Source organism: Mustela nivalis (assembly GCF_964662115.1).
Source record: "Mustela nivalis genome assembly, chromosome: X".
Taxonomy (NCBI): domain Eukaryota; kingdom Metazoa; phylum Chordata; class Mammalia; order Carnivora; family Mustelidae; genus Mustela; species Mustela nivalis.
This window is the reverse complement of record NC_139040.1, coordinates 32,017,627-32,042,955: the sequence shown is the minus strand read 5'-3', so window position 1 is coordinate 32,042,955 and position 25,329 is coordinate 32,017,627. Positions and strand designations below refer to the sequence as shown.

General features: G+C 37.5%; 1 protein-coding gene across 2 annotated transcripts in view; it reads right to left on the bottom strand.

Annotated features, from left to right (window-relative positions):
* CT83 (cancer/testis antigen 83) overlaps positions 1-23,422 on the bottom strand; it is a 58,711-nt gene extending 35,289 nt beyond the window's left edge. For both annotated transcript variants that reach the window (XM_082716410.1, XM_082716411.1), the window contains exon 1: positions 23,101-23,422. The gene's annotated coding sequence lies outside the window, so the exon portion shown is untranslated. The remainder of the gene's footprint in view (positions 1-23,100) is intronic.
* Positions 23,423-25,329: the final 1,907 nt, after the last annotated feature.

The following is a 25,329-nucleotide window of genomic DNA, read 5'->3' as shown; positions in this document are numbered from 1 at the left end:
AATAACAATATTTATTTGTGAGGGAGGTCTTTGAAAGGGGAGAAACTTACTGAGTAGCCTCTCATGATCAAATTCACCGGTTTTCAAAATGAATTTAACAATTCATGAGAGCAAGATTTCACTCTTTTGTCTGACTAAATCCCAGTGAATCAGAAGTAGTACAAAAACAGTATACACAGTATTTGACAATAATGAACTGTAGGGCGGCAGAATAATTTAATATACGGCTTGTGTGAAACAAGAGTTGTGTTTCCTCCCTTGGGGTTGTTTTTGCTGAAACGCACCAGGGAAAGTCATGAAGAGGCAACCGAAACATTAGCACTGAAAAATTAGATTGCGAGGGTAACACAAATTTCACTGGTGTAGTGTGTTACTGAGCAAAGTGACTCGGAAGTTTATCAAGAAAAAATGTTTAATCAGTTATAATTGATATATAGAGGGAAAATGACTGAAATTCATCCACTAAGTGTCTTAACCCTTGCTAAATCTTTAAAACTTTGGTTTGAAATAGAAAGCAAAGATGAAGAATAAGATTAAGCAAGTCGATATGAATTTACCTCTCTGAGAAGTACCAATCAGACAATAAACAAGCCAGAGAAATGTACGGTATCCCAGAAAGTTAACAGTGGTGAAAATGTTCTCTCCAGGAACCAATGGAGTTATTCAATGGATTTATTCCCTGTGAGCTCATGGATCCCTTAAGCATGGCCAATGTTAGAGAGAATCTCATCCCAAATGGCTGTCCTCTAAGATGATTCTATTATCCACAAGGCATTTCCCTTCCCTCCTTAGTGATGCATTTCTGGAGATTTTGAGCCTAGAAAAATAATCCTGCTAATAATGGACAAAATAAGCCATGTATTAATTATGTACTGAAGTTGGCCACAATTGTTATACACCCATTATCTCATTTGATTCTTGCAACCCTGTGAAATAAACATGGTCACATCTACATTTTATAGACGAGAAAAATGAGACCTAGGGAAGTCGTGTCTGCCTGAGTTCGCTGAGCTGGTAAGCAGTGGAACTGAGACGGAAACCCAGATCTACCACAGTAAATCCATGCTCTAAAGTCATGATCTTTAAAGTGAATTCATGCATGGGCTCCCGACTGGCTCAGCTGAAGGAGCATGGAAGGCTTGACCTCAGGGTTTTGAGTTCGAGCCCCATGTTGAGTACAGAGATTACTAATAAATAAATAAACAAACTTTTTTTAAAAAAAGGTGGATACATTTACACTAGTAAGTGTGCAAGAAGGTCACTTGGGTTCTAGAAGTTAATAATAAATTACATATTTAAGTGAAAACAAAAAGCTAACAGGTACCAATATTTCATATTATAGATTGGCACAGGGACTCTCACTAGATGTGCGTGTCAGATGCTCAAACATTACACTGAGTACATGGCCTGTCCCAGGGAACCCTGGGCATTTCCCTCTTTGGAGAAGGGAATAATGCTCTGCTGCTTTTGGCATATTGCCACATGTTCCCATTTCCGTGTGCTCATTTTAGTGCATTTGTGGATTACATTATACAGTTTTCTTTTTTAAAAAAAGATTTTATTTATTTATTTATTTGAGAGAGGAAGCTCATACATGAGTGTGTGTGCGAGTGCGTGGGGAGGGTAGAGGGAGAAGCAGACCCCCCCCAACACACACAATGGGGAGCCAGACCCAGATGTGGGGCTGGATTCCAGAACTCTGGGGATCATGACCTGGGCAGAAGGCAGATGCTTAAACGACTGAGCCACCCAGGTGCCCCTATTATGCAGTTTTCAACGGGCAAGTTGTTTATTTATTTAAGAATACTTTGATTGTAGGTGATCCTGAAATGTAAGCACAAACCAACAAGAAAAGTTGGGGCTGACAGTTCTAGTACCCGTTGTTTTTCTTTTTAGCCACTCATAAACAGAGTGAAAATGATGGCACAAACAGATCTGGTTGGAAGGTGGCCAAGATGTATTTTTAAAGTTTTCTGGAATCTACTTGAAACACAGATGTACATACACTATCATTAACAATGAATGACTCCCACTTCTTTTTTTTTTTTTTTTTTTTTTAAGGTTTTATTTATTTATTTATTTATTTATTTATTTATTTTTTATAAATTTATTTTTTATTTTCAGCATAACAGTATTCATTATTTTTCACCACACCCAGTGCTCCATGCAATTCGTGCCCTTTATAATACCCACCACCTAGTACCCCAACCTCCCACCCCCCACCCCTTCAAAACCCTCAGATTGTTTTTCAGAGTCCACAGTCTCTCATGGTTCACCTCCCCCTCCAATTTCCCCCAACTCCCTTCTCCTCTCTAACTCCCCATGTCCTCCATGCCATTTGTTATGCTCCACAAATAAGTGAAACCATATGATAATTGACTCTCTCTGCTTGACTTATTTCACTCAGCATAATAATCTCTTCCAGTCCCGTCCATGTTGCTACAAAAGTTGGGTATTGGTCCTTTCTTTTTTTTTTTTATGTACAGTGTGTCCTGAGCTATGTATTGATAGTATAAAGCTATACTGATTAGCAAAACCTTAAAAACTACCCACTTTAAACATTAACATAAATCTGGGGCGCCTGGGTGGCTCAGTGGGTTGAGCCGCTGCCTTCGGCTCAGGTCATGATCTCAGGGTCCTGGGATCGAGTCCCGCATCAGGCTCTCTGCTCAGCAGGGGCCTGCTTCCTTCCCTTCCCCTCTCTCTGCCTGCCTCTCTGCCTACTGTGATCTCTCTCTGTCAAATAAATAAATAAAAAATCTTAAAAAAATTAACATAAATCTGTACCAACACTTCAGCAATGTTTAGAACCATGAAGTATCTATATGATATTTGATAACACTTCCTAAACTTAACCATATCTATGTATAAGCCTTTTTTGAAGTTTCTTAACGTACCTATTATGTCCACAACTTATAAATATGAATACATATATTAAATGTGCTTTTTAAAAACTGCTTTAGGATTGTAAGGGTGCTTGGCTGGCTCAGTTGGTACAGCAAGCGACTCTCAAACACAGGGTTATGAGTTCAAGCCCCCTCTTGGGGGTAGAGATTACTTTAAAAAAAAAGTCACAGACTGATCTAGGAGTGTAGTCAAAAATGTTTAGAGATCAGTTTTCTAAATCACTAGTATTATGTCGTTTCTCTAGGGGAGATGAGGCTTAAAGTTGTTCGGTGAAAGGGCATTTAAATATTAAGGGAAGAAAAATGTGGACACCGGAACATGAATTCTCAATGGCCCACTCAAAGTTTTCCAACTTTTAGCATCTCCTTCTGTCTCTTTCATTGTCCTTTAGTGTACATAACCTATTCAATGGCTTTAATACAGCCTGATGTGTCAGAAGTCTTCAGATCTGTAGTTTCATCTTCCTATTCTCTTGATGTTGTGCCTTTTGGTGCATCTACTGTATAGCATGCTTGTAAAATCAGGTATTTTGCCTTTTTGTCCTCACACATTTGTTTTTCAGAGGTTGATTCTGGATTTCCAACTCTAATAAGCACTTCTATTTGGCTGATCTTCTTCAGCGACAGTGAGATAAGTTAGATAAAATCTGTACATTAGCACTTTCATGTTAATATATAAGATATATCTGAAACATTATAATCTGGGTCACATGTATGAATTTTTCTCTCTCTCCCCTGACAAAATTGCCTACCCTCTCAGACAATTGTCCCCTACTAGCATGTGTGCCATTATACAGCTAGCTGGTGGCAGCTCCTTGAATTGCAGCCATGACACTCCCTGTCAGGACTGACGTACAACCAGCAAGTAGTAGGATGGGCAAAAGGCACAAAAGGACATTGAGAACACTGAGAGTCGATAAATCCATGAGGCTAGGCTATATATGGTAAGGAAGTGTAGACTCAGGGAGACCTGGCATCAAGGAGTTCCAGAAACAGACATCAGGCAGATAGATTGCCAGATAAGAAACACAGTCTCAGAAGAGACTGACTGAAGACAGAAATGATTCAAGGTTAGAACTCTAGTATCTGGGGGCAAAAACACTAAAGAGAAAGAGAGAGAGAGACAGAGAGAGAGAAAAATTTATGAGGCAAAAACTCTTGAAAAGCAAAACCGTGACCCAAATGCAAGAATTGGACCATAAAGGGAGATCTTGATGTCATGTAGTAAGGCAAAAAACTGAAATTTACTAGAAGCAGGGTACACTTTTAAAATATTGGTAGTGCTCGAACTGGCTTGATGCTTCATTGCCAAGATATATATCGAAGGTCATATATTCCTTTTGCAGCAGAGTCAGCAAGTGGGTTGGGTTAGTTGACTCTACTGGGGGGTGCCAATTGGAAGTAGGCTCAGGAAAGGGACTTGCTAATCTGAGCAAGTGTCTTGCTAATTGGTGCTATGAAGTGCTGGTAAATTGTGTGGTTCCTTTAATTTCTGTTTCCAAGTTGAATTTCAACTGGCTGTGTCCCAGAGTAAGAGATTATTATAAATACTTTTAAATAACGTCAGCCTGTAGGATGAAGTATTATTAGATCTGTCACTGAAATTTTATGCCCTGATGCACAGGTTGTACTTGCCAGGTATTTTTCAGAGAAACAGAATATATATATATATATCTTATTGGTTCCTACACACACACACACACACACACACACACACAATCACAATGGCTTCATATAACCATACAACTGCTGAGGTTGGCAAGACCAAATCTGCAGGGTAGCTGACTAGCTATAGACTCAAGAAACGGTTGGTGCAGTTCAAGTCCAAAGGCATTCTGCTGGCAAAAATCTCTCTTTCTCAGGGAATGAGTCTTTGTGTCCTTAAGGCTTTTAACTGATCTCTTCGATGAGGCTCACTCCCCCACTTGCACTATGGAAGGTCATCTTCTTTACCCAAAGTCCACTTTTTAAAATATTAAACTCATCTAAAAATACCCCTACAGCAACAACTAGATTTAAGTTTTGACCAAATATCTGGGTACCATGGTCCACCTGAGTTGACATATATGATCATCATCCAGGAGTTCGTATATAAATTTAATTCAACAAAATTAATTACTTACTTTTTATTAAGCGCTATACTGGGTGCTACGAATCTATTAGAAATGGTTGAGCAATATCAGTTGCAGTAGCAATATCAGTTACGTAAGTACTGCAATAGTCCAGGCAATGGCTGAGGACATGAAATAAGGCAGCAAAGGGAAGGAGAGTGGAGAAAGAAATGGACAAACAGAAGATATTTTATGTTTTCAGTAAGATCTGTGGAATACTTAGATTGGGAGAGGGTGAGGAAAAAAGCATATGGACATTTGGTGGATGGAAATGCAATTTATTCAAAGAAGGAGTAACTTAGAGGAAGATGAGTTTACTTTTGAATCTGAGATGTCCTGGGACAACCAGTGGAAGTAATTCAGTGGGTAGGGGATTTGTATTTATGTGGGTCTAGAGGTCTGGATACAGACATAGACTTAACTAGTTGGACAGGTCAAAAAATGAAGAATCATCTTTGAGCCCCTACCTTCATCCAAACAAATAAACAAACCACAATCCTGTCAGCTCAAAGTTTGAAGTTTATTCTCAATGTCCTAATTTTTCCCTACTTCACTGCTACCAACCTAGGGCAAATCCTCACTCCTTCTTGCCTGGATTATAGCAACAGTTTCCCAACTGGTCTTTCTGCTTCTAGCTTTGAATCCTCACCAAGGTCTATTACAAATTAGTCATTGCGACTCTTAAAGCGTAGCTATATTGATGAAACTGGAGGACATTCTGCATTATGAAATAAGCCACATACAGAAAGAAAAAACAAAACTGCATAATCTCACTTACATGTGAAATCTTAAACATTGAATACATAGAAGCAGAGCGTAAAATGGTTTGCCAAGGGTGGGGGGGATGAGGGATATGGGGAGATGCTGGTCAAAGAGTACAATGTTATAGTTATGTGAAATGAGTAAGTCTAGAGATCTGATGTACAGCATGATAACCATAGTTAATAATATTGTACTGAATACTAGAAATTTGCTGAGAGTAGATTTCAGGTACTTTCGCCACATACAATATGGTAACTGTGAGAAAGTGGTATGTTTATTAGCTTGATTGTGGTGATCATTTCACTCTGTATATGTATGTCAAACCATGTTTTATACCTTAAATATATATAATTTATAGGTTTTAAAAAGTGTAATGGGGCACCAGAGTGGCTCAGTTAAGCGTCTGACTCTTGATTTCAGCTCAGGTCATGACCTCAGGGTCATGGTGTTGAGCCCCACATCAGGCTCTGCACTCAGCGGGGAGTCTGCTTAAGATATTCTCTCCCTCTCCTTCTCCTTCTGCCCCTCCCCCCACTTAAGCTTACATGCTCTCTCTCTCTCAAATACACAAATAAATAAATCTTTTAAAAATGTGTAAAAGATTATAAGCCATATCCTGCCATGTCCCTGATGAAAATTATAAAATGGCTCCCCATTTCAATCAGAGTGAAAGGACAAGAACTAATGATGGCCTTTGAGGTTCTAGATAAAGTCCCCACTTCATTGTCTTATCTAATATTCTCCTCTCACTCATTCTTCTCCCACCATACTGGTCTTGACATTCTCTAAACCTACCAGGCATGTGTTTGCCTCAGGGCCTTTGCACTATCTGTTCTTTATGCCAGGAATATATATCTTCCAGATATCTACATGGCTCACTTTGTCATTTCATTCAAGTCCCAACCCAATGTTACAATCCTGCTAAAGCCTTTAGTGACACTCTTCTGTAAAAAAGCACCGTGTTCTCTTAACTTGTTTTATTTTTTATAGCACTTATTGCCAATCGATATATTTATTTGTACCTTCACTAACTAGAATACAAACTAAATGAAAGACTTCATTTTATTTACATAGCTATTTCCAGCATCAGATTCATTGTATATCGATACTGTGCATAGTCACAAGAGTGGATGGATCACCCATGAGATCTTATAATGTGAAAAGAGGTCCCAATATGGAACATTGAAAGAAATCAACATTTAAGAGATGAATAGAGAATAAAACAACCGACTGAAATTGAAAAGTGACCACACATGTAGAGAAGAGATACCCAGGTCACCAAAATAAGGGAAGGAGAGAATTTCAAAAAGGAAGGAAAACAAATGAAAAATTTAAATATGTTGTTTACATTTGCCATTTTTTAAAGTCCTTGATTCTTATTAAAGCTATATTGAAAATAAGTTGACTAAAACTGCATTGAGACCACAATATTTACACATCATTTAGAATTGTTTTATAAAGTAGAAATATGAAGGTATTCAGAGTTAAATGACTATTGCAATGTATTTTGAAGTGAATACTTAGCTTAGATTTATTTTATATTACAGCTGGATTCAAGAATATGTTTTAATTTCTATGAATAAATAGAACCACTAGACTCCTAAATGACTAAGCAAATTGAAAAGTTCCATACAATTTTTTTATTAACTACAGTGAGAGATTTTTAGTATCTGCTGAGATCCATAAACAATTGTCCTAAAACCACATGTCATTTCATGAGCAGTCTCAGCTGGGTTAGGACGAGAGCTTGTGTGTATGTGTGCATCTGAAGAAGCAATAGAATTTCTAGCTGGAAAGATTGTTAGGGAGAGGGACAAGAGATACAAGAGGTAGAGAGGAGAGACAGTTTAGGGGAGCTGAGCTAATTCACAAGGGGAAGAAGCAAGTTCAGGGATAATCCATACTGAGGCCATGGAGGCCACTGAATCAGGAGGATTTTTTTTCTGGAATGGTGATGGTGGGTGGTGGTGAGGGGCAAACACTCAGGAAGGATGATACTTCCTCAAATACCCTAGGAGAGGAGATAAATAGGTTGGTAAATAAAAATAAGATTACACGATCAAGAGAAGACAGTATAAACCCACAGATGAAGCTGAAAAGGAAATCAGGTACAAGAACCAAGTATTAACAACAGAAAACACTGAGTGAGAATTTACATGAAGTTAGTCAAGTGTGGATAATAAGTGAGATGCTGGGCCTGTAATTTGTCGAACTCCATAGATAGCTTGCATCCTGATATTCCTTTGTCCTTTGGTAAAATCTGCCAGAAGCAAATATTTATGTAAGTAGGCACAATGCAAGAAACACTGCTAGGTACTGTGGGGTTTCAATAGGAAAGTTCTTCACTGGGGGCTGTATTATTAGAATACTTGAAAAAGTAGCAAAGGGAAAGCTGTGATTCCTAAGGATTTGGTCTTCAGAAAGGAAATGGCCAAAAACCCCCAAACAAAACAAAACAAAACAAAACAAACAAAAGGACACATAATCCTCAGATGGTAGCAGCACAGAGCTAGTTATTATCAAGCATACTCTGTATATCATGTATTCTTGAATTTTTAGGAGATGGAACTTGTTTACTGGCCTCTATCTCTGTGGTCTCAATGGGTTCACAATTATGGAACTTTTGTTCCTTCTCATCATTGCTTTCAACTCTGCTACTTCTGATATCCCTTTCATATTATGTAACGAATACCTTAAAACTATCTTGACCAGATGTCATCGGTCACTGGTCACAATCAGTTATTAAAAAAGTCATGTAATTTATTTATTTGTTCATTAAGATTTATGTGTTTTTTACTTTTTTAAGTTTTTTGTTAAATTCCAGTAAGTTAATATAGAGTATTATGATAGTTTCAGGTGTACAATATAGCGATTCATCACTTCCATACATCACCCAATTCTCAACACAAGTGCACTCCTTAATCCCCACCATCTATTTCCCCCCACCCCCTGCCCACCTCCCTTCTGGTAACCCTCAGTTTTTTTTCTAGAGTTAAGAGTCTGCTTCTTGGTTTTTGCATCTCTCTTTTTCTCCCCCTACGATTGTTTGGTATTTGTCTTTCTCTGACTGGCTTATTTTGCTTAACATAATGCTCCCTAGCTCCATCTACACTATTGCAAATGGCAAGATTCCATTCTAAAAAAAGTCATATAATTTAAAACTCCAATATTCAATCTCATTGGATTCAAAGCTTTCCTCAGAGTGATATCAGGAGACATCTCCCCACCACTGATGGGAAATCTGACCTTTTCTTCTACCCTTTTAAAGCAAAACTCCTATAGGATTGGGAGAGAGAAGAGAGAGTAAGAGAGATATTAGACAGTACCAGCTTGCTTTCCCACCAACAGCGTAGGAGGGTTCCCCTTTCTCTGCATCCTTGCCAACACCCATTGTTTCCTGACTTGTTAATTTTAGCCATCTTACTGGTGTGAGGTGGTATTTCACTGAGGTTTGATTTGTATTTCACTGACGCTGAGTGATGTTGAGCAATTTTCATGTGTCTGTTGACTATTTGTATGTCTTTGGAGAAATATCTGTTCGTGTCTTCTGCCTATTTCTTGACTGATACAACCACTCTGGAAAACAGTATGGAGGTTTCTCAAGAAGTTAAAAATAGAACTACCCTATGACCCAACAATCGTACTACTAGGTATTTACCCCAAAGACACAAATGTGATCTGAAGGGGCACCTACACCCCAGTGTTTATAGCTGCAATGTCCACAATAGCCAACTATGGGTGATCCCAGATGTCCATCAACAGATTACACACACACACACACACACAGGAATATTACTCAGCCATCAACAAAGATGAAGTCTTATCATTTACATTGATGTAGATGGACCTGGAGGGTATTATGCTGAGCAAAATAAGTCAATCAGAGAAAGATAGTTATCATATGGTTTCACTCATACAGGGAATTTAAGAAACAAAACAGAGGACCATAGGGGAAGGGAAGGAAAACTCAAATAAGACAAAGTCAGAGAGGGAGAGAAACCATAGGAGACTCTTAAATCTAGGAAACAAACTGACAATTGCTGGAGCGGTGGTGGGTGGGAAGATGGGGTAACCAGGTGATGGGTATTAAGAAGGGCACATGATGGAATGAGCACTGGGTGTTCTATGCAACTGATGAATTACTGAACTCTACATCTGAAACTAATTATATCCTATATGTTAACTAATTGACTTTAAATAAAATAAGCTAATAAAAAATAAAAATATACAAAGTGAGTCTCTGAATTAAAAAAAGAGATTGAGAGAGAGATAGTAGGGATCATCTTACATGGCTAGTCTTTAGTCAATTGCTGGTGACTTTGACTAATGCATCCTCACTGACAGAGTAACAGTTAGGATTCACTAGGCTCTGTTACAGTAATAAACAATTTCCAAAATCTCAGAGGCTTACAAAAAGAACTTTCAAAAATTAATCTTTCAAAGTCTTCTGGGATCTAGGTGACTCTTTGGTTCGTATTTTTCCCTATGTTGGCTTGGCATTCATCAGTATGGGCTCTCCATGAATAAATACTTTTACACTCACTGCAGCAGGGAAAAAGTAGACTGGAGCACCAAGCATTGGTGATGAAATACTTCCATGTAGAAGTGATACATGCTACTTCCACCCCATTTCATTGGTCAGATCACAGCACGTGGCCACCTCACACAGCTTCAGCAGGAAACTGTTCCACCTGGCCAGAGGTGGAAAGAACTTGGGTATTGAAGAATAATGGTAATGCCTACCACAAGTCTTTGTTTGTTTGTTTGTTTGTTTTGGAGGGGGCACCATATAGTAATCTTCAATGAGCTTCCTGATAATTGGCTGATGACATGTTAGAGTCACATCCCAACCCCTTCTCTGGGTAAAATGTTTCCTCAATTTTTGTCTGTCTATAGAACCCTACTGCTTCTGTCCCTCCTGCACCTCATACCCCTTCATGTGAATGCAAGGGGATTTCTGAGGTTCCTTCCTGCACACTTCAGTGCTGTGGAGTCCTGGGGAGTTTCCTGGGTGAGGGTTCTCCCCTTTGTACCAAGAATGCCACACTACATTCCTTCTTTGATCTGCTGCCATTGGCTTTACCAACCAGCTCTCTGCCTCCACAGCAGAGAAGCAGGGAGTGGTAGCCAAGTCTGCACAAACCACACAAACTCCGAGAGAGACATGTCAAGCTTTCCCCCAAGATCCCTCACCTTCCACTACTACACTTCTACCAATGCCACACACAGGTCTGAACAAGCATCATGCCAAGAGCAAGATACTTATCTACCAATCCAGAGGAAGGAGGGAGAAATGTGCTTACTACACCCTGGCTTGCCTGCCTTCTCATTAGCCTTCTGCTTTTACAGAATTTGGGAGTGGCCTGCAGAGATATTGGAGGCTAACAGAGTCAGTACAGCAGTTATTTTTTGTTTGTTTGTTTTTTAATAATAGCTGAGAGGGAGAGGTCTGGCTCTAGTTCTTGACTGGGCCTTGAGGCCTCTTTCAGATGTCAAAAGTTTAACCATTCTTTGTTCTCAGCTTTGGGCCACAGATCCCAATTCCAAGGCAAAAGTAAAGTCAGCCTCAACATCCCCTTCTACCAGTGGTCTTTGTTTCTTTTTCTTTCCCTCGCATGACTTAAAAAAATTTGAGAAAGTAGCTCTTCCCTCATACATTTTTAAAGTTGAGATCTAAAATCTCCCCAAGTTCAAGAAGTAGCAAAGCGTTCCATGTCATGCACGTTGTAAATGCTGACTTCAAAGTTTTATAGGAAAGATGTCCAGCCTCCATGAATATGATAATGCATTCCCTCTGACCATCACCCATATTCAACAATTTTTAAGATATCCCCACCCTTGTTTACCTATCTATTTTGTTATTACTGTTTTTGCCGAAGTATTTTATTTTATTTTAAAAATTTTTTTAAGATTTATTTATTTTTTTGACAGACAGAGATCACAAGTAGAGAGAGAGGAGGAAGCAGGCTCCCCACTGAGCAGAGAGCCCGATGCGGGTCTCGATCCCAGGACCCTGGGATCATGACCTGAGCCGAAGGCAGAGGCTTTAACCCGCTGAGCCACCCAGGCGCCCCTTGATGAAGTATTTTAAAGAAATCTTATGGCTCAAGTCATCACACAGTCCATCTTCAGCAGGCATTTCTAAGAGTATGAACTTAGGAGAAAATCACACTGTCATTCTCATAGCTAACAAAACGAAGAATAATTCTAAAAAATCTGTTCCAGTTCCCTATTGCAATATGTGGTTGTCAGCCTCCAAGATGACCCCTAATGATCCTCACCTTCTGGTCTTCAAACTCTTATACGGTATTTTCTACATGGTACCAGAGTTAGTCTGTGTGACTAATAGCCTCCAACAGAACTAATGATACATCAATTCCAAAATTAGGTTTAAAAAAAGGCTGCGGCTTCCATTTTGTCAGTTCTCTCACATACATGCTTTGTCTGTCTTGGGTCACCTACTCTGGGGCAACATAAGCAGCCATGCTGTGAACTAGCCTGTGGAGAGGCCTACAGAGTGAGAGACCAAAGCCTCTTGCTAACAGCCGGAAAGGAGGAGAGACCTGCCAACAAACATGTGAGTGAGTTTGGAAGCAGATTTTCCAGTCCCATCCAAGATCTGAATTGACTGCAGGCCTGCCTAACAGCTCGACTCTGACCTCACAAGAGACCTTGAGTCAGAAATTCAGCTAAGCTGCTCCAAGGCTCCAGGCTCTCAGGAACTGTGTAATACAATAAATGCTGGCTGTTTTCAGTTGCTAATTTTTAAATAGCTATAGAAAACCAATACACTGTATCACCCTACCCCAAAACTTAGTGGCTTAGAACAACAAGGCTTTATTTATTATCTTTACAATTCTGTGGAATGACTGAGCTGTTCTGCTGATCTGGCCAAGGCTCACTTAAGTGGCTGCATTCAGCTGAAAAGTTGTCAAGGGGCTTGACTCATCTGGAACATCTGGGATGGCCAGACCTTTCTCTTCCGTCTTTAACCCTGGTCTTTTTCAAGAGCGTGTCAGTTTTGGGGCAGTGTTTTAAAGGATTGAAGACAAGATTTCAAGGACTTCTCTGTAGGCTTAGGCTCTGCAATTCACACATTTATTATATTATATTGGTCAAAATAACTCACAAGGGAAGTTTACAGTCAAAGCACTGGGGGAAAACATGCCACCTATTGATGGCAGGAGGGGTAATTTATCTCAGCAATGGTTTTCCATCTACCCCAGTTCTCTTCTAGGCACAATTATTTACATTCCCACCTTGTAGAAGATAGTTTATCCTTTCTTCCCCAATTCAAATCTCATTATGACCTTTGGCTGAGGCTCAAAGTCTTCATCTCATTATCTAAGTCTCATTATCTAGATGTAGACTGAGCTCATTACATGTAGTTCGTCTAATACGTTTTTGGAGGGGCAGCTCTTCTTGATCCTAAGAGCTGGCAGATAAAAAGTCATGCTATTTGCCTTCTTCAGATACAGCCAAAGCTAAGATAAGGCTAACGTACAATAGGCACTTTCATTTAAGAAAAAAAAAGGAGGCCCCAAAACACACAAAATAGACAAGTATTTAACTATTCTTACCAAGAGAAAAAGAGAGAAGACTCAATTAAATAAAATGATGAACACAAGAGGAGATACTACAATTAATACTGTACAAATACAAAGGATCATGAGACAAGTATGAACCATTTTTTGTCAACAAACTGGACACTCTAGAAGAAACAGATAAATATCTAGAAACATGTATTTGTTACAGGATTTCCTTTTCCTTTAGTTCCTGGAGTTCTTGGTCACACCACTTCAAAGAATGAAGAAGTAGACCAGAGGAAGAGTGGTCAGCTGCAAAGAGTTTATTGAGGTATGGTAAAGTGTTAGTGCAAAGCTCCTGAAAAGGGAGGGACTTGAGCCTAGGGGTTTTTAATGGGCTTGGTGGTGGACAGTTTTAATCTGATTAACCCTCCCTCTGCCTGTCATCCAATGAGGTTTTTGTCATTTACCTTTCATGTGGGAAAGGGTGGAGGGCTCCTTCCAGTGTGGTGTAAGATACTTTTAAGGGTGATTTCCTCTTAGGGCGGGGTCCCTTTTTCCCTGTCTGCCTTTCTTGCCACTATTCATCCTTCATCATATATGACTAAATTGAATCATGAAGAAATAAAAAATTAGAACAAACCCATTCCTAGTAAAGGGATTGAATCAATAATCCAAAATTCCAGGTTAAAAAAAAAAAAGCCTAGGACCAGATAGATTCACTGGTGAATTCTATCAAATACTTAAAGAGGGATTTATGCCAATTCTTCTTAAATTCTTCCAAAAATCAAAGAGAAACACTCCCAAAGTCAATTTACAAGCCCAACAGTAACCTGATACTAAGCCAGAAAAGGACACTACAAGAAAAAAAAAATTACAATCCAATAGCCCTTATAAACACAGATGCAAAAACCCTCAATAAAATATTAGCAAACTCTATTGAACAGTACCTTAAAATAGTCATACACCACAAATAAGGGGGATTTATTTCAGGGATGCAAGGATGGTTTAACACATGCTAATCAATCAATGAGCTACACCATATTAAGAAAATGAAAGATAAGAATCATATGATCATCTCAATTGATGCAGAAACAAGCATTTGACAAAATCCAACACCCATTCATGTTAAAAAAAATTCAGCAAACTGGGTACAGAGGGAATAAATTGGGTATAGAGGGCACATATTTCAAATTAGAGGGAACAAATTGGGTATAGAGGGCACATACTTCAAATTAGAAAGGTCATAAATGACAGGCTCATAGCTATTATCATATTCAATGGTGAAAACATTTCTTTTAGGATCAGGAAAATATAAGGATGCCCATTCTTGGCCCTTTTATTTAACATAGTACTAGAAGTCCTTGCCAGAGCAATTAGACAAAAAAGAGAGAGAGAGGGAGAGAGAGAGAGAGAGAGAGAGAGAGATCATTCAAACCAAAAAGGAAGAAGAAAAATTGCCTCTCTTTGCAATGATATGATATTATATATAGAAAACCCTTAAAGACTCCATCAAAATCTTTTGGAACTAACCAAAGAATTCATCTTTTCTTTCCTGAACTTTGTCATATATAGCTAGGAGAAGCCAACTGTTATGCTCAACATTCTGCTGAGATGTGTCTTTAGTCCAAGTTGTAAGTTCATTTATGTATATTTTCTATTCTCCAAGATTACTTAGATGACATTTTGCTAATTGTTTTTGCTATTATACAATATGGATTCTCTTTTTCCCCAGATTCAAATAACAGATCTTTTTTGCCTTTCCAGTTTTCACTGTTGGACATTCCTCAAATTTTTGCTAACAGACCCTCCCCCTCCCCCTGCTTTCTTAGCCTTTGCCTGCTCCCTGGTCCCATATACAGTGGAACATCTTTTAGTGCTTTGTTATTACATCACTATGCTTCTACGTACTGATTTCTATAAATGTTACCTACTACAAAGTAATAAACCATCCCAAAACTCAATGGTTTAAAACAACATTTTATGGGACCTTCATCACATTTATTTTTAAAAAAGATTTTATTTATTTATTTGACACACACAGAGAGAGAGAACAAGCAGGGGGAGTAGCAGGCAGAGGGAGATAGAGAAACAGACTCCTCACTAAGCAGGGAGCCAGATATGGGACTTGATCCCAGGACCCTGGGATCATGACCTGAGCTCAAAGCAGACACTTAATTGACCAAGCCACCCAGGCATCCCCTCCACCACATTTAAAACAAAGAACACTTTCATTATCTCAAAGATACCCTTTTCCCCCTTTCTAGTCAATCTCCATCTTTGGCCCAAATAACCACTGATCTTCATTCTATCTCCAGAGAGGGGATATGTATTTCTTCAAGTTTCATGTAAATAGTATCATGTACTATATATTCTTTTGTGTCTGTAATCCTTTTCTCAGCATGATTTTGAGGTTCATCCAATATTTTATGTTCAAGGAGCTCTATGAACACAAAATAAGATAAATACTAATTACAGTAAATCTAGGTGTTGTAAAGCTGATGAAAACAGTAGAGAAACAGCAAATATTAAATGCATCCAGAAGAAAAAAAGACATATAGCCTCGGGGAACATTAGATGATAGTTCAACTCTCAAAGAATGGAATTTTGAAATTATGAAAAGTATATTCTCTGATCATGGTGCCATTGAGCTGGGTCTATTAAAAATCACCTAGAAAACTAGGAATACTTATACATTCAGAATTAAGATATATAATTATAAACAAAGGGGAAAAAGAGTTATAAATTAAAAACATTTTGAGCTAAATGAGAAACAAATGTCAACATATCAAAATTTTTTAGATGCAGCCACAGCTGGAAATTAAATGGAAATTAAAGGGAGTGACATCAGTGGGAAAGGTGGAATAAAGACTCCTTGATATCCCCTTCTTCATAAAATTAACAAGAACACTGGCAAAAATTGTCAAAATAAACTTTCTGAACTCTGGAAATGAACCAAAGGCTTACAACAACCATGAGAGTGCTGAGTCAAGAAAAATGGCTCACTGGGCACCTGGGTCATGCAGGTAGTTGAGTCTCAGATTCTTGGTTTCAGCTCAGGTCATGATCTCAGGGTTGTGGGATGGAGCCCTGCACTGGGCTCTACACTCAGCTCAGAGTCACCTGGAGATTTGCACTCTCCCACTCTCCCTACCTTCACTGGTGCATGCACATGCTCTCTCTCTTTCTCTCACTAAATAATTAAATAAAATCTTAAAAAAAGAAAAATGGCCCACAATCATGGTTAAAATCAGCAGCCTAGCAGTTCCTGGAGTGATCACAGTAGAGTTCAAGCTTTTTCAAAGCCCCATTTGTAGTGAATTGTCATTATTTGACCTGACAGTTTCCTAGAAAACCGCCCACGCTAGGCTTTTCTTCATGTGATTGGATACATAGGCAGTCCAGTGCCAATAGCCTTTACCCTGGGGGTATTTATCTAAAACAAGAAATAAAAATCATTTAAAATCACAGCTGCCTCAGGCTGTGATAAGAGTTGAGAGAAACAACAAGCTCACTAAAAAAAAAAAAGTAAAGATAAACATAAGAGACTTTAAATATCTCCAGCTTATTCCTGGAAATCTAGAAATCCACACACATATCCAGAGTGTGCATGCTCAGGAAAGATATCTGTATGTCCTGAGCTCTCATGTTTGCTAACCTTGAGGCTCTGTACTGGCAGGAAGTAAAGGCTAAGGTAGAGTTGTCACCTGTGTGGCTGAAGGCATGCTTCAATACACAAAGATCTTCTGAGCCAAGGTGTGGAGACTTCTTGGTTTTAGGCATTTAAGGAAGTCTCTGTCCAGTCATTAGCTGAGACTTCAGAGGCCACACTCAAAAAATAATATATGCTTTATACAATTAATTCTGGAAATTCACTAAATAAACAAAAAACTAATATTTAAAACAACAACAACAATAACAGACCATGGAGAGGGAGGAGAATTTGACATCCTGAATGACCACATTGTAATATTCAGAGTGCCCAGTTTCCAACAAGAAAATTATGCAGCACACAAAGAAGCAAGGAAGTTTGGAACATTCACAGAAAAAAAGGAAATGAATAGAAATTGCTCCAAGAAAATTTTGCACTTATTAGACAAAGACTTTTACATCACCTGTCTTAAGTATGCTTAAATATTAAAAGACATCATGGGCATAGAGCTAAGGGAAAACAGGAGAACAATGTATGAACAAATAAATAATATTAATCAAGACAGAAATTATAAATAGGAACCAAAAAGAAACTCTAGAGCTGAAAAGCAAAATAAATGAAAGGATCATTTTTTTGTATCCAGTCTGCCAATCTCTGTTTTTAGTTGGCAAGTTTATGTTACTTATATTTAAAGTGATTTCTGACAATGAAGAACCTACTTCTGTCATTTTGCTATTTGTCTTTATTATGTCTTATACAGTTTTTGTTCTTGGTTCCCCTAGTAAAGCATGTTTTTTCATGTTTGGTTTTCTCTAGTGCACCATTCTGATCCCCTCCTATTTCCTATTCTGTATGTGTCTATATATATATATGTGTGTGTGTGTGTGTGTGTGTGTGTGTATGTATGTATACATATTTATATATAATAATATATAATATATGAGATATTAATTATATATTATTTATTTATTTATGTCAGAGAGAGAGAGAGAGCCCATGAGTGGTGGGAGAGGCAGAAGAAGAGGGAGAGAAAGAATCTTCAAGAAAACTCCCCATGAAGTGTGAAGCCTGATACAGGACTCTATCCTAGGACTCTGAGACCATGACCTGAGATGAACTCAAGAGCCAGCCACTTAACCGACTGAGCTGACTGTATATTTTTTAGTTACTTTTTTATTAATTTACCAAGTTAATCACAGTTAACACGCTAAACCTATGACAATCTGTGTTGAATTGATGTGAACTTAGCTTCAATGTCATACATTAAGTCTGTTTCTACACATCCTTGCATCCCTTTTTTTTATTGTCATAAATTATATGCCATTATGTCATTTGTCTATTAAAATGGATTTATAATTATTGTTTTATGCATTAGTATTTTAAACCATAGAGGAAACCAAAAAAGGTGTTACAAACCAAAAATATAGTAGTATTGACTTTCCAGTTATAAAAGGTAAAGTCTCTTGGTACTTTCCACTAAATTTTACAACCAATTAAAAGAACAAAACATCTAAAAACAAACACAAAAATTTATTAGAAATGAAAAGATAAACTGACAGAACTACAGTAGTTTGGTATATTTTTCATAAGTTCTAGTCATTGATAGATTTAATATATTAAATATGCATGGGTTATAAAATTTGAATTATACAATAATACAACATAACAGATTTATGTTGAAATTTTCACACTAAATTTATAAGTAGGTAGGAAATAATTTGAATAAAAGTTTCCCTCTATGATAACAAGACTATCTAATCCATAGAAGTAAAACAAATGTGAAATGTATGAAACTAACACAAAGAACAATATAACACTTTACTGAGGGACATAAAGGAAGAATCAACTAAATGGAGAGATGTAAAATCATTCATGGTTAGAAATATTAGTTGCCAATTTTCCTCATATAAATTCATGATTTAATGGAAGTGCAATTAAAGTATCATTTTTTGTAAATAGGAAAAATAAAGTACATTTGGAAGAATATATGCAGTAACTAGAGATGGATATACTTAGAAAGAATAAAAAAGATTGTCTTATAGATTTTAATATATTATAAAGCTACTTATTTGGGAACTGGATAAGTCAGAGGAACATACTAGATGTTCCTAGAGGAACATACAGGGTATGAATATTTGATATCGATTTCTTTATTTAGCAAGTATTTATTGATCTCTTCCTATTCACCCATCTCTCTGTAGGTCCTGAGGATACAGAGATCGAATAAGAAGACAAAATATTGGGGCACCTGGGTAGCTCGGTTGGTTGAATATCTGACCTTTGATTTAGGCTCAGGTCATGATCTCAGGGTTATGAGGTCCAGCTGCAAGTCTGGCTCTGCGCTCAGCCTGGATCTGCCTGAGATTCTCTCTTTCCTTTCCCGTTGCTCTTCCCCCAGGCGTGTGCTTATGTGTTCTCTCTTTAAATAAATAGGTAAAATCTTTACCAAAAAAAAAAAAAAGAAGACAAAATATGACCCATGTGAAACATATGATGCTAAACAAAACGATAAACAAGTGTATATATATAAATATATCCTTTCAGGTAGAATTAAGTTATAGAAAGAAAAATAAAGTAGACTAAGTGTGATGGGCTGGACCGGTATTTTATCTTAGATGGAGCGTGCAGGAATAGGCTTTATGAATGGGTAACACTTAAGTGGAGATTTGACCTAAGCAAAAGAGTGAACCATGCTCACTGTCCAGATAATAGCAAACATTAAGGTCTTTCATTTGGATTGAGCTTGGCATTTCCAAAGGCTGGAGAAAATGCTGATGTGGTTAGCAAGGGAAAAGTGGTTAAGAGATAAATCTAAGAGATAAACATTGGATCTGGTGCGTCCAGTTTGGATGTTTCAAGAAGCTCAGTGCAGACACCTGGAAAATCATTACATTCTATAAGTTTCTTTTAAATTCTAGAAGAAAATATAGGTAGATATTTAAATTGTCATGGGATGGGTCTGGACTTTCTAAGTATTATGGTCATAATTCATAAAGGGTAACAATGATAGATCTGTCTAAATGAAATCTTCCAGCTTCTGTAAGTCAAACATTGCAAAAGCAAACTAAAAGCCAAATAAACTAGAGTGAATATTCACAAACATGAATGGCAATAATTCACATTGTGAGTAGAGGCGTAACTAAGCTCCTACAATTCCTTACGTAATAGACAAGCAACCCAATCTAAAAAGGGCAAAGGACCCAATTGATAACAACACAAGTGGATGTTAAAATGTGAAATAAGTGTAATTTCCTTTTTTGACTACAGAGCAGGGTATACAAAAACACCATATACAGTGGAAGTAATAGCTCAAATCAGCACCAACTTTTTGGGGAGAAGTTATTCGGCAGTATTTACCAAAGACCTTAAAAAGGCATGTAGTGTGTGATCAAATAATTAAATTTCCAGGAGTTTATTATAAATAAATTGTTACAAATGCTTGCAAAAATTTTAGCTATAAGAATGTCTGTCATTTACAGAAAAAGGAGAATAATAATATTCAACAGTAAGAGACTGGACAAACCATGACACAGATATATATTTATAGTCTAAATATGTATATTTATTTATATATGTACAGTCCAGGCAGGATTAAAATTATATTGTGGAAGAATATGGAAGGATCTAAAAAGACATTTATGGTGTATTCAGTAATATAAGGAATTTTCAAATATAAACATTAAAAAGGAATATATATGTTCTCCTTTTCCTTTAGCAGGGACCTGCAAACTTTTTGGGTGGTCACAAGGTCTTCGACAATTTATCAAAAGCTATGAGTTTTTTTAAAGAAAATGTGCAGATGCATATACTTGCAAAATTTTGCAACTCTTCTCTATCTAGTTTCAAGTCACTTTTCCAACGTTATATCTTGCAAATTATTAGCACCATCATTGCCACCCTTCTCCATAACACAGACACTCCCTAGTCCCATGCAATTTTTAGAGAACACACCATGACAGCATAGCTGGGCAGAGCCATGATTCTATAGAATACACTCTCTCCATCATTCTTTTATCTACTTGATTTTAATACATCATTGGTAAGGCTCTTGCATCATTGTTAAGGCCTACCTTTATTTTACTCACTCACTTTGCTATGCTTCGAATTCCTATAGCGTATATGCATATGTTCTTCTAATATAAAGTATATCAGATTGCATCATTTTAATTATCTGTGTGTCTCTCTCTTCCCCTCCTTCTCTTTCAACGTGGAACTCCTAAATACAAATATCCTTACGTAGTTTATCTGAATTGTTACTTAAAAACTTAGTCGAGTGTATAAATAAATCAATGTATTAGTTAATTGATTAGTGCCAGTAACCAATGATAGCACTTTATAAATCAATTTCCTACTTGTATCTAACAGGGATTGTTAGGTTATTCATATGTGCTAGCATATCTAGTATGAATTTAATCTTTCCCTCTTTCCAGTCTAGTTCTCATCCCTTCGCACTGGACTTCTAATAAGTCAGTCACCTCTAACAGAAAAAGTCATTTTCATGTGGCAACAGGTAAGAGTAAGGATTTTCTGCACTTATACAGAAATTCTTTGGGGATTTCTTCTATGATATAGAGTTACTATGATAAAGTGGAAAAAAAATATTATGAAGGCCGAAGATATACTACTAAGAAAGCATTTGAAGACATGCAACCATATGGTATAGTTTTGGAGCAATGTTAAGGACACATGGAACCACAGCCCATTTAACTAAGAGCAACTTTACACTAATTCATCTTTTACTTGTATCCCCTGAATCTTATTATGGGGACATGTAGTCTCTGGAAATGGAATTTAAAATTTTTTTTTCTTTCTGTCCTATACACTTGTCTGATATCTTGGCGCTTCTTATACCTATTTCCTCTCAGCTCACCCACTCCGTGTAAATTAATTTCAGCCTTCAGCTCAAAAGACCAGTTATAGTTCCCCTTTTATCTTCCTTTAATCTTTCTTTCCTTCTTTGTAATCTTTTCTTCTTTCTTAATCTTTCTTTCTTTCTCTTTCTTTCCTTCTTTCTCTACCCCTCTTTTAAATTTAAATTCAGTTAATTAACATATAGTGTACTTTAGTTTTAGAAGTAAAGTTCAGTAATTCATCAATTGTATCTCACCCCCAGTCTTCATCACATCACATGGCCTCCTTCATGCCCATCACCCAGTTACTCTGTCCCCCACCCTCCTTCCCTCTAACACCCCTCAGCTTGTGTCCTAGAGTTAAGAGTCTCTCATGATTTGTATCTTCCTTTACTTCTGACCCTCCACTGCTAAAGCCTAAAGAACTCTGTGGCAAGGTTGGGCCCTTCTGAGTGAATGAAGGGTCCAAGAGGCATATTCCTCTCTTGAAGAGAGAGAGGGAGAGAAAGAGCTGTGAATAAGCCAACAGGATAAATTTTTAACTTGCCATATCATGAAATTGTTGTGTGACCTTAAGCAAATTCACATAACCTCTCTGCTTTCATTCCGCATCTGTACTCATCCACAAGCATCTATGTAAATGGAAAATGAGAAACTTTTGGGAAGCCCTTCCCAAATGCTGTACAGATGCAAGTTGGTTTTATTATTATATAAAATCATCCAGGGTCAAAACCAGAAGTAGGTTTTAAACATTTTTATATAATGTGATCTTTAATGACCAGAAATATTAGTCATGGTGAGTGTTTTTATATAATGGTTGGTCTGGGGCCTTCTTTCCTGAAAATATTAAAAGTTAGAATTAAAATCATGACTCCTTTATTACTTGTGCAATGTTTAGTTCTTATTTGACTTTTAAAAATCTGAAAGCTTTAAACAATCTTCTGTGATTAATTTTAAGACACTATCTAAACTCCCTGCTGAGCATAACTTAAAGCCTCTTTTATTCGTCTTCCATAGAATCTATAAAGAAGTAGAGCTCTTTTCAACTCATTTAGATTTTTCTGGGATTTGGTGCCATCAGGAGAGTTAGGCATTTTATCATTCAAGATCCTGAAGATGACTTTCAAAGAGTTAGTCATCTGAGAGTGGAACATGAAAGTTCAGAAAATACAAATTTGATTACATTTGATTACATTTGAGAATAACTACTTAAAACTAAACAACTATGAACCCCTAAAAACAGGCCCAGAGCAGCAGAAATACCAGAAAGCTATGAATCAGCAAAATTCTTACCTTTCTCTTTCTTACTCTTAAGAGTCAGGAGCACCAGCCTCTTTGGAAGAGCCAACAGACAAAACCCTTGATAGAGTGGGATCTCCATCTGCTTGGAGAACAGAGGGATCTCTGAAGTTTTCAGAAGAGTGATATGTAGATACTGTGTTCCACATTTCCCTAGAGTTTTTGGAAGAAAACAAAAAATGAACCCTGTACTCCTGAGTTACTTCACAGGGTTGTTTGGTTAAGGATTAACTCCTGAATTGCTTTGGAGAAAGATGTCCCCATCAGCTTTCAAAAGATCTGTGTCTCTGAGAAGAGTTGTGTGTCTAAAGGATGATTCATCCAGCTGGATCTCTTTGTGGTGATTTTCCGACAACCGTATGTAAGGGAGGAGGAGAGAGGGAGGGAGGAGGAGGGGATGAATAGATATTGGTCGAGCAGCGGGGGTGGGGGGAGAAGGATTTGGGGGATTTTAGCAAGCCAGAGTTAACAACAGGAAAAACCAGAAATATGACTTTAGACCCTTGAAATGGAAGAAAATTGTGGCATGATGAGAGACAGGTTTTCTGGTACATGCAGAGGGTATGAAATTAGGATTGAGTTCCCAGAAGTGGCAACTAGAGTCTTCTAGTAAAAGCCAGAAGGAACTGGCAAGAAAGATACTGGCTTCTCTTCTTATTCACATCTGTGAGTTCTGTGTTAATCTGCAATTTTGCCTTAAAATAGGATTGCTCTTTCTTTAGGCTTTATAGGTAAAGGTGCAATGCAGTTTTGTAGCTTGTAATTTATGAGTATCCTTAAAGATTTAATTTCATTAAGCGTGAAAAAAATCTGCTGTCTGAAGATATGATGCAGTAAAGTTTCAAGGTAATTTGAACAGAATTAGGTGTGTGTCCCTATTATAGCTAATAGAACACGAGTATCAATAGTTCTCTGCAGGCTATTAGGAATGAACTTGAATATATCGTTACCTTTAGTTTTGAAACTCACTGGCATTATTCTACTGACAAATTAACCGGATTACCTTGAAGGCATTTGATTTTTTTAAAAGTCAGACTATTTTGCTCATGTTCTTTAGTGGAAGGGAATAATCTTCTTATAAAAATAGTAGAAGGAATATTGGGAAAGGGGAAGAGAAATCCAGGAAATGCAGAGAAAAGTTTTTGAAGGACACTTTTTTTCTTCTAAATAAATGTACAGCTCATGGTCCAGAGGAATCACACACCAGGGTTCTGAGAGATTTTATAGATAAGATTGTTCATTATTGAGAATGGGAAAACATACCAAAAGATTTGAACAGAGGATTATCATTCTAATTGTTAATAAGGAGAAGAAAATGGGTCCTTTACCATAAGTGTTCAGAGTTGTGCATGATTTTAAAAAGGGTTAAGAAAGGGGTAGTTTATAAGCTCTTATTAGAGAAAGGAATTATCCTTTGAATCATCCATGATGTCACCAAGAAAAGTTCTATCAGGCCATTTCTTCCCTTGCTAAGGGAGATGGGGGAAAGTATCTAGGCATAGACTACCCCGATCACAGTATTTTACTCCTCTCCCCAACTATCTTTTTGTGGCATGTGACACAATTGTTTACTTTTTCATTACTTTTTGAAATACTCATACTCCATATTTCTATAGAATGTTTTCTATTTCTGACTACTCCTTGCAACACTGAGTTTCATTTCCCTATGCCAATAAAAACTACATCCCAAATGTATTCCTAAGCCTTTGATCTTCTGGATGACTTCACTATGTCTGTTGCTTACATTCCTATCAGTTAGCTCATGATTCCTAGAGCTGTATTGGAGCCCCAAACCTCTGCACTTGGATTTGGTCAGGGAGCTTGAGCTCAACACATTCAAAATAATGCAATTCTTGCACTGTCCATCTGCTCTCCTGCCTGAATTTACTACCTCTGTAACTGCCTTGCCTAGTTCCCAAAGACAGAAAACTGGGTGTCATCCTTAACTAGTGTCTTCACAGGCTGAATGAAGCAAGACACTTTTTTTCCCAGAGATAACCATGAGATATGATGACCCCAAACCTTCACGCAAGAAGGCAGCCCAGCTATCATTAGGCATTGCAGGAAATGGGACTTAGCATCAGTACACGAAAATCTCTTTTGCGCTTTTGCCTGATTTTTAAATTTAATATGCATCAATAGTTTGATGTGGCTGCTGGAGAAGCAATACTTCCTTCAGTTGCATCGACAGAAGAAAATCTAGAGTGAGGAACCGATGCGCTC